At 40.0% G+C, this 8,783-nt stretch overlaps 1 protein-coding gene across 2 annotated transcripts in view; it reads right to left on the bottom strand.

The window, feature by feature from the left end:
* LOC122795882 (clathrin light chain A-like) overlaps positions 1–8,783 on the bottom strand; it is a 279,023-nt gene that overhangs the window by 269,836 nt on the left and 404 nt on the right. The gene's annotated exons all lie outside the window — the stretch shown is intronic.

Raw genomic sequence — 8,783 nt, 5'->3', positions numbered from 1 at the left:
TGAAGTAAATTGTAAAATTGTAAAAAAACAGAAAATTTTTTGCCCCCATATTAAACAAGGTTATTGCTTTTATGAAACAGACTGACATTAACAAGGGAGCATGCAAATGAAGACTCCACATAGGATAGTGTAAAAGGGCTTGCTTTTCCCTGAATGAACCCAAATAGTGCCACTGCACAATAACATTTTCAGACGTGTGAATTAAATTATGCTCATCTTAGTCTGTTTTCAGGCATTTGCGTTAAGTCATGCTACATACATTCTACAAAAACCTATATAGGACAATTACTCGACGAAAAGTCTGTGTCTATTCATACCATGTGTTTTGCTTGCTATGGCAGCTCCAAAAATGAATCATTCTTGACTGAAAAACAAACTCACTGATTAGTATCTACTAAGGCAAAAGTTTTATTTTACACTTCTCTTCGCATTATTTAATGTCATAGTAACAATAATTAAGATCACCTTAGAGTTTTGAAGTCAACATCTATGCATGCTTTTCTGAAATTATACATTCATAATCAACTCATCTGAAAAAGAATCTCGACAAAATCTTCTTAAACTGAAGTCTCCCAGAACAAGATACCAATTACTCATCATCTTCTTTCGGCTGTTCCAGTTAAGGGTCGCCACAGCAGATCACCCGTTTCCATTTCTTCCGGTCCTCTGCATCTTGCTCTGTCACATCAACCACCTGCATGTCCTCTCTCACCACATCCATAAACCTTATCTTAGGCCTTCCTCTTTTCCTGTTACCTGGTAGCTTCATCCTTAGCATCTTTTTCCCAATATACTCAGCTTCCCTACTCAGCACATGTCCAAACCAACGTAATCATGCCTCTCTGGCTTAGTCTCCAAACCTTCCAACCTGGGCTGACTCTCTAATATACTTATTCCTAATCCTGTCCACCCTCGTCACACACAGTGCAAATCTTAACATCTTTAATTCTGCCACATCCAGCTCAAACTCCTGCCTTTTTGTCAATGCCACTGTCTCCAACCCATATAACGTAGCTGGTTTCACTACCCTCTTATAGACCTACCCTTTCACTCTTACAGGTACTCGATACCAATTACTATATAACCTTATTTTTTCGGTCTCAGAGTCCCAAATTACATCAAAGCATTAAGCTAGTCAATTTATAATGACCCAGCACAGTTCTAAAAGATTCAGATATTTACAGTTAACACCACAAATTCCAATGCCACATCATGCAATCACACAAATAAAGAGGTAATACATGTATTACAGAAGTAATTATTTGTCTGTTTACCGGCAAAGACAAACCTGGCAATACCCATTTTAAGTGGAGGCCTGGACCGAAAAGCTCCATTTGCTTACATTGCATTGTACTAAATTCCAGTTAGACACAGAGTAGATACACTTTTATTTATATTTATACATTCTAAGACTTTACAGAGGTGAAAATTACTAAAAGGAAAGCCAACATGCATCTTGGTAGATTGGACTGGCAGCAGTTATGTACAAAAATTGTCATTTCAGTGAAACGTTATGGGTATTGTGGTTCAAGTACGTCTTGAAACTTATGTTGTACTACCCCAAAAGCATCTCTACAGCACTACATCCAAAGTGAACAAGCACAGCTGTATTTTTTTCATTTGCAGTTCCTTTACCAAGACAAATGTCATTTTTTTTTTTTTGGCATTTCTGATGTTAGTTTTACACATTATATATATACACATATACACACACACACACATATATACACACACACACACATACATACATATATCAGCTCATCTTGTTTTTAGTGCGCTGGAGCGTCTTCTGTGTGGAGTCTGCATTTCCTCCCTGCGGTAGAGCGGCATTCGAAAGATGCGTAGAATGGACGTGCCTTCGTTGAAGGTTGGGCGTCGAGCTGGCACCTCAGCAACGTAAAAATCTACTGCCAATCATTAGCAGACCGGAGTTCCGCTGTGGCGACCCCTAACCGGGGGAAGCCGAAAGAAGAACATAAACTATGAACAACTGAGTGTCTCTTTGCTTATTTATACAAAGCAAAGTACTGTTAATGAATAATCACACTTTTGTAAGCTTTAAGTACACTGCTGTATCTTTAAGTTTATGGTAGCATTTTGTGTCTAAGTTTGTTTGTGGTACCACTTCACTTCGGACACTCCATTACTGTGCTTTTGCAATGGGAGAACTGGGATTGTTTGCCTGGTAATGGCTGGTGTTTGCCTGGTCCGTCTGAGTTGCGAAACACACAAAAGGGCACTATATTTTTTTATACTTCTCTTATATACTGTAACTGTTCTTCAGTTTCAAAAAAACATACCGTCTGCTGCTGCTTTAAGTAGTTAATTGCACTGTATTACAACAGTCCTACAACTAGCAGATATAACGTAAGCAGTGTGTGGTCTTGCTATAATTGGGCTCCAAACCAGCTACTCTACATTAAGGTGTTTTTCAGCATCCTTGTTGCAGAAGTGTGCTGATCTACTTCATTGAAACAGATTGTCTGCATTAACTGGTGCTTTTTGACTGTTTTTTTTTTCTGTGTGCTCGCTTCATTATCAGCGCTTGTTTTGCACTGTAATATTGCTTAGGTAACAGACTCGATCCAGACTTGCTGAATCTAGCCTTCTTTTGCTATACTTGAACTCAAATCCAGCCATTTTACATTAAGATGGGCTCCCTTGCACCCATATGGTAGAAGAGTGTGGGTATAGCCCTGTCTGAGCTGGGGATTGCTGGAAGAAGGATTATTGTGTGATTTTCTACTGACAGACTAGTTTAAAAAGCAGTTTAATTTTGTCTGTATATAAGCCTCGCACTGCACGACGAGGGTTGCCCTGTACAGTAGCAAACTCTTGGAAACTTTTTCCCCTGAGATGTTTGCCAGTTGAACCCTGCCAGCGCTTCCCTACTATACTGCTGGCAACTAAGCTGAGCACTAGGCATAATCATACTCCTTCACCCCTAATCTTCAACAAAATAAGTCTCCTTATTTAGTTAGTGTAATTAGTACTAGAGCAGAAGCTAACCCAACTTGCCCACTCCCCAACTAGTACGGTTTAACCTGCTACAATGGGCAGCCAGCTTCCCCAGCATTTCACCAGCTAGCCTGACTGACATGGGCATCCTAGGGCAGTATAGTAATTATCTCGTGTATACCGACAACCACTTGCTCCTAAAGCAAATAAATACAATACGTGAGAGACGTTAACTATACCATGAAGCTGGAATCAATCCTCTCAAGTAACAAGACACAAAGGAGGTTGTCAGCGCACACACACGAGATTCAAGTCACATGGCTCCACCTATGCAGAGGCGCTCATTAACAGCCTACCAAAGGCCTCCCATGCAGAAACAGATCACCCACACTGGAACATGAACATACCCCACTTCTCACAGCAACACATATATACAAGTGTCTCAACAAATAAGCCTCTAAAGCAACACACCTCAAAACCAAATGTCCTGGTTACAGGCAATTTCATAGCGACACACACAGATGTCCCCCTCACCAGGCTGAACAAGGGGAAAGTCACATTTAGCTGCTTGTCAGGCGTCAGGATCTATCAAATCACACACGCAATCAAGTCACTCAAAAACAATTACTATTATAACTCTGTCACAGCACATGTTGGGAGTCAAAGACTTGAGATGAACTTCTACTGACTTTATGAAGAGTGAGAGACATGACTTGAACTCTCAGAATGCGTGTCCCAGGCAGGTATATCCCTAGCATTAAGTAGCATTTTACCTTCACCAAAGATGATGCCACAATACAGACAATAAACGATGGACTTCAACAACTTAATTAGCTTCTGGTGTCAATCCAAGTGGATCCGGTATCTGTCAGCCTATAAAGACATGGTCAACAGACCACAATGTTTTGCCAGAGAGGTCTTCACCTGTTGCCTCTAGGCATTCACATACTAGCAAAGACGCTCGTCTCCCCACAGTGGCTTTTTTTGGCAATGTCAAAACAAAAAAAATTCCTGATATAAAGAAGTCCACTTGAGACAAATTCATGGTTATGCTGCTTAATGCTAGAAGCCTCAGCAGAAAACTGCACTCCCCAGAAGCACTCCTTAACTTGGAAGGTGCTGACATCTGTGCAGTCACTGAGACTTGGTTCAAGGCTGCAGAGAACACCTCAGCCATACAAAGCTACAATGCCTTCCACATGCTCAGACAACAAAACTTGCGTGAAAGAAACAAAGGTGGAGATGTAGCCATTTTCATTAAATCCAAATGCACCTAAACATTGGTTAACAGTACGACTCGCTACACCTACTCCAGGTACAATTAAATACAGGTAAAACCACCCTACCACATCATCGTTAGCTACAGATCCCCCACCATGAACCAAGAAAAACACACCGACTACCTGGTCTTGCTAGAATCACTCCCTATACAGCCAGTTTGGTCATAGCAGATTTCAACTATCCTTTCATACATTAGACAACATACATGAGCAAAGTCACGGAAAGAATCACCATGGACCTTATCAACAAGGACATAAGCAATCTCCAAACTCTTGAGCTGCCCTTAAAGCCAAGCTGGAACAGGTCTTGCTTATTAAACTGGTGGACTTCAAGAAATGTCACCAAACCCCTGGATGAGGGCAAAGCAGTGCATACCGCCTATGTCACTAGATGGGTAGCAAACTAGCTCACAGACAGAATGCATATGGTCAACGCTGAGGATTCCACCTCCACCAGTTACCAATGGTGTGCCACAGGGATCTGTGCTTAGCACTCTACTATTCAGAATCTACTTCTTGCATGCCCAGGCAAAAGTAAATGGCCTGTGGCTTACCAAGTTTGCAAATGACTGCAAGCTAGGTGCAAGGAGTCATGCAACAATATTAACATATTACAAAAGGGGCTAACACAGACTAATAATTAGTGCCAGAGTCACAGTCTAAAATTAGAAGCAAAAATTAAGTCATTATCCCCTTTGGCAAAGATGTGGCCCCTGCAAATTACATTACAAACAGCTCCCCCCAAACTGAAACACAGTGGTGAGAGACTTGGGAACACAATTCAATCACCATGTCTCCACAGTGGTAAGGAAAGCCTTCTACTTTGTGCATCTCATGAATGAAGATACGGATGTTGTCACGCCTCTATACTCAACCCTCAGACCACTAAACTGAGTACAATGCTCCCTTTTGATGCACCTCATCAGACACCTGCAACAAAAATTGAGGGCCTTCAAAACATGACCTACACGGAAAGCCTGAAGGCCCCGTCTCCATACTCTGTATCCTACAGGTTACTGACAGTTGACCTGTACCTGGCCTACAGTCTCTGACCCAGCCCTAATGAAAATGCTGCATGTCCGCAAATCAGATTGGATAAGAGTCACTCATTCCAGGGATCTCAACCTAGTCTGTGACACGTTCCAGGGATCTCAACCTAGTCTGTGACACAAACAGTACATGGAGAGACATGTGTCTTCCCAGAAAACGCCACTCCTCTGGAATAAAATGCTACTTCCTATGAAGCACAGCTCCTCATATTACCCTATTTAAGAGCAACCTTGACAACTGGCTGGGAGACCATAAATCCACCTTAGGGGTGGCACCTATGCCCCTCATGGACAGTCACTGCTCATCACCGATTCACTCTGCTAACAACGACCATCTAACCATGCCCATCTAGGGAACAAAGGTATTACATGGCTTGGCCTGTTAAGGCCCTAGGGTCACTGGCCTATGAACCTGTCTGCAGATGCAAACCACATTACTCTGTCAGAGCTGCTCTTAAGCATGTATGAATTGCTACATGCTGCAACAACTATGGAAGAATTCCAGCATTTTGCTGCATCAGCATTTCTGTGTTACATGACATCAAACCCTACTTCTTGTGTATGCGGTGAAGACTGAATAATCTGAAATAGATAGGCATGTCTTAAAGGGTAGATTTCAACAAGCACACGACACTGACAAAGCACAATGTCCATGACCTTTTAATACAGAAGTCACCAAATATCACTTTCAAAAGTAGGCCACAACTACTACACATCATGCAGCACAACACATTGACAACAGATCATCACAATGTCTGCCATAAATAGTTGGAATCTGTAGTTCACAGCTGTGTACATATGTAAAATATTAACAGAAATGTTTCCATTCTGGCTGATCACAAGGCCAGAGGGTCACAGATTACAATGAGAAACAAAATTTTGAACAGTTACAGTAACCACGCTAACTTAGAAAACTAGTTAGCAGCAATGAAGGATTACAGCACAGTAATTAAATGCACACTGTACAGCCCATACAGCATGCTGCCTTCACTAATGCGAGCCACACACCCCCTTGCTCATCATTCAGAATTCTTTGTTCCGCTTACTAAACTTAATTCAACATTATAACCAAAACCGTCAGAGCCACAAACTTTCTGAAAACTGTATTTTCACCCCATAAAACATTAAGCCTTTACGTTATCTCATCCTTTTATTAAGAAAAGTGCTTCTGTTCAACACTTAGAATGTGGAAGGCTAATACAAATGATAGTATGTAAGGCAGTACTTGGCTAACAATCATCCAGTGATTATTTACACTTCACTGTAGCAGATAACCAAAGCAGAGAGCCTAACATAACCAGGTCTTGCACCACATTGTAAATAAAATTACTAAAATAACCAGCACAGAAAAAGAAGAGAACCTAAGCTCATCTAGTCTGACACACCAAACTATCCTGCGCACAATCTACAGAAAACATGTTATCCACTTACTGCGTACTCCTCCCCCAGCAAATGCCATTTCATCAAGTAATAAAATCCACTTTTGTACCGACTCTATACAAAATATTTTTTTGGCTCCCTTACCCAATTAATACATTCCTGTGTCTACCACAGTCATCCCTTCCTGCTCAAATTTAAGGAGAGCAGCTGATCACTGCAAAAGCTTAGTCAAGTTAACTTTAACGGATCAAAGAAAACACAACTGCTCTGTTTGGAAAGACTAAACAGCTCCTCATTCAACAATGTTATGACTTGCAATTGGGTTTTCTCCTTTGCAAACTACTTACAATAAAATCCATTCCTTTCCTTGCCGGTAACCTCAATACACAAGAATTGTAATACCAACAAAAAACCTTACCAACCAACACCACAGTTCCCCAGAAAACCATTCCAAAGTTTTGCCAAAATAAGAGCAGCTTCTCCATCTTAGCTCTCACACTTCAATTTAGATCGCAACCCTAACTCGGATTTCAAAAGTTCCCTCAAACACCACCTTGACAAGTCTGCCATGTTGTAAAACAAAATGCAAGCAACCCCCACCTCTTTTCACTTATAATTTAAGACTTCCCTTAGCTTTACTGTTTTCTGTAGACTGCTTTAACACTGTCTTCTTACTCCTCCTGCTCTTCCATCTTTCCTTTTTCTTCCATTCCTCAACATAACCAATTTCCCCCACCCTCACCACCTCATCAGCACCTACCTTTCTCCAATCTTGCCTTCACACCTTCCTTATCATTGCAAATATTGCATTAATACTGTCATTACCATCTGTAAAACAATAAATCAAATAAAGTGAGCTTCTTCAAGTCAGATAAAATAATCAAATTGAAACAAACTGACCAAACTCTGGAATACAATAAAAAAGTATATTTAATCAAAATGATTAAAATCAGCATTACCCTTTTTTCCATTGGGTACAGTGGGTTGGGGGGTCAAAAAGGTCCCATCACCTAAAATCAGTGTTCTCACCGCTAAGTGGCTAGCCTTGACGTGGAACCAATTTGATTAAATATGAACTTTAAATTTTAACTCTCAGGCATTTTAGTTTTCCTCTAGTGTTTAGTCACTTTGAAGAGAAATCATTGTTGTTTTATGTTACCTTTTGTTTTACAAGTTGTACACTTTGATCAACTGTACATTAATAAAATAAATGTTTTTATTTTCCCTGAGATTTGTTTGAAGGATCAGTGAGATTACTGCTCTACCCCAATAAACAAAAATAATGCTTAAAACTGCTTCACAATTAATTTACATTTCTCCTACCATTACAGTAAATTATTCATAAACTTGGTACTGTACAAAGAAAATTTGCATTGTTTTTGTTGTAGTTAAACAGTTTGCATACCATGGTTAGACCAAAGTGTACAGTATCAGAACTACATATACTTTCTACCATCACTGCCATGCAACCAAAGTCCTATCCTACTGAAGCTGACATTTTTAATGTTAATAAACTACACCAGACCCCCACCCCACCAAAAAAAAAAAAAAAAACTCATTTCCTCAGGCCTACTACTACACAATCTGCCACTATAGCTCTATCAACGAATAATTCACCCTATACGACTGGGAAGAGTACAATCAAGAATTCAAAATAAAACCCACAAAACTGTCTGGTTAAAGAGCCTCACCTCTGTATTGTTAGATTACCTAGTCCAAAGCCACCTGCGTACCAACCAGTAATCAACAACTTGACCTTTGGAATGTCATCTTTTGCCCATCTCATTACAATGGGGGTGACATTATATCGATGCTATTCCACAAATAATGACTTCTAAAAATATCTGTGGACATTTTATCCTAAAAAAAAAAACTAAAACATTTTAACAAATCAGCACATAAACGATTCTGGTTACGCATGTTAGGAAAGAGAAATTCTACAAATCTTGTGGGAGAAAATCCTTACAACCGTATAAAAAAAATATATGTTAGAAACAGATATCACTGAATCAGACGTCAAAATTATCCCAGTACTTAAAGTTTTAAATAAACAGCGCTAAGCTTTTAAACAACTGCATCTTACGACGGGACTAAACAAGGAGATACAATAAGGAAA

This window comes from Protopterus annectens, chromosome 2.part2 (genome assembly GCF_019279795.1).
Source record: "Protopterus annectens isolate FY-2018-M chromosome 2.part2, PAN1.0, whole genome shotgun sequence".
Lineage (NCBI taxonomy): Eukaryota > Metazoa > Chordata > Ceratodontiformes > Protopteridae > Protopterus > Protopterus annectens.
Note: the sequence above shows the minus strand (reverse complement) of the source record. Positions and strands in the feature narration are given on the sequence as shown.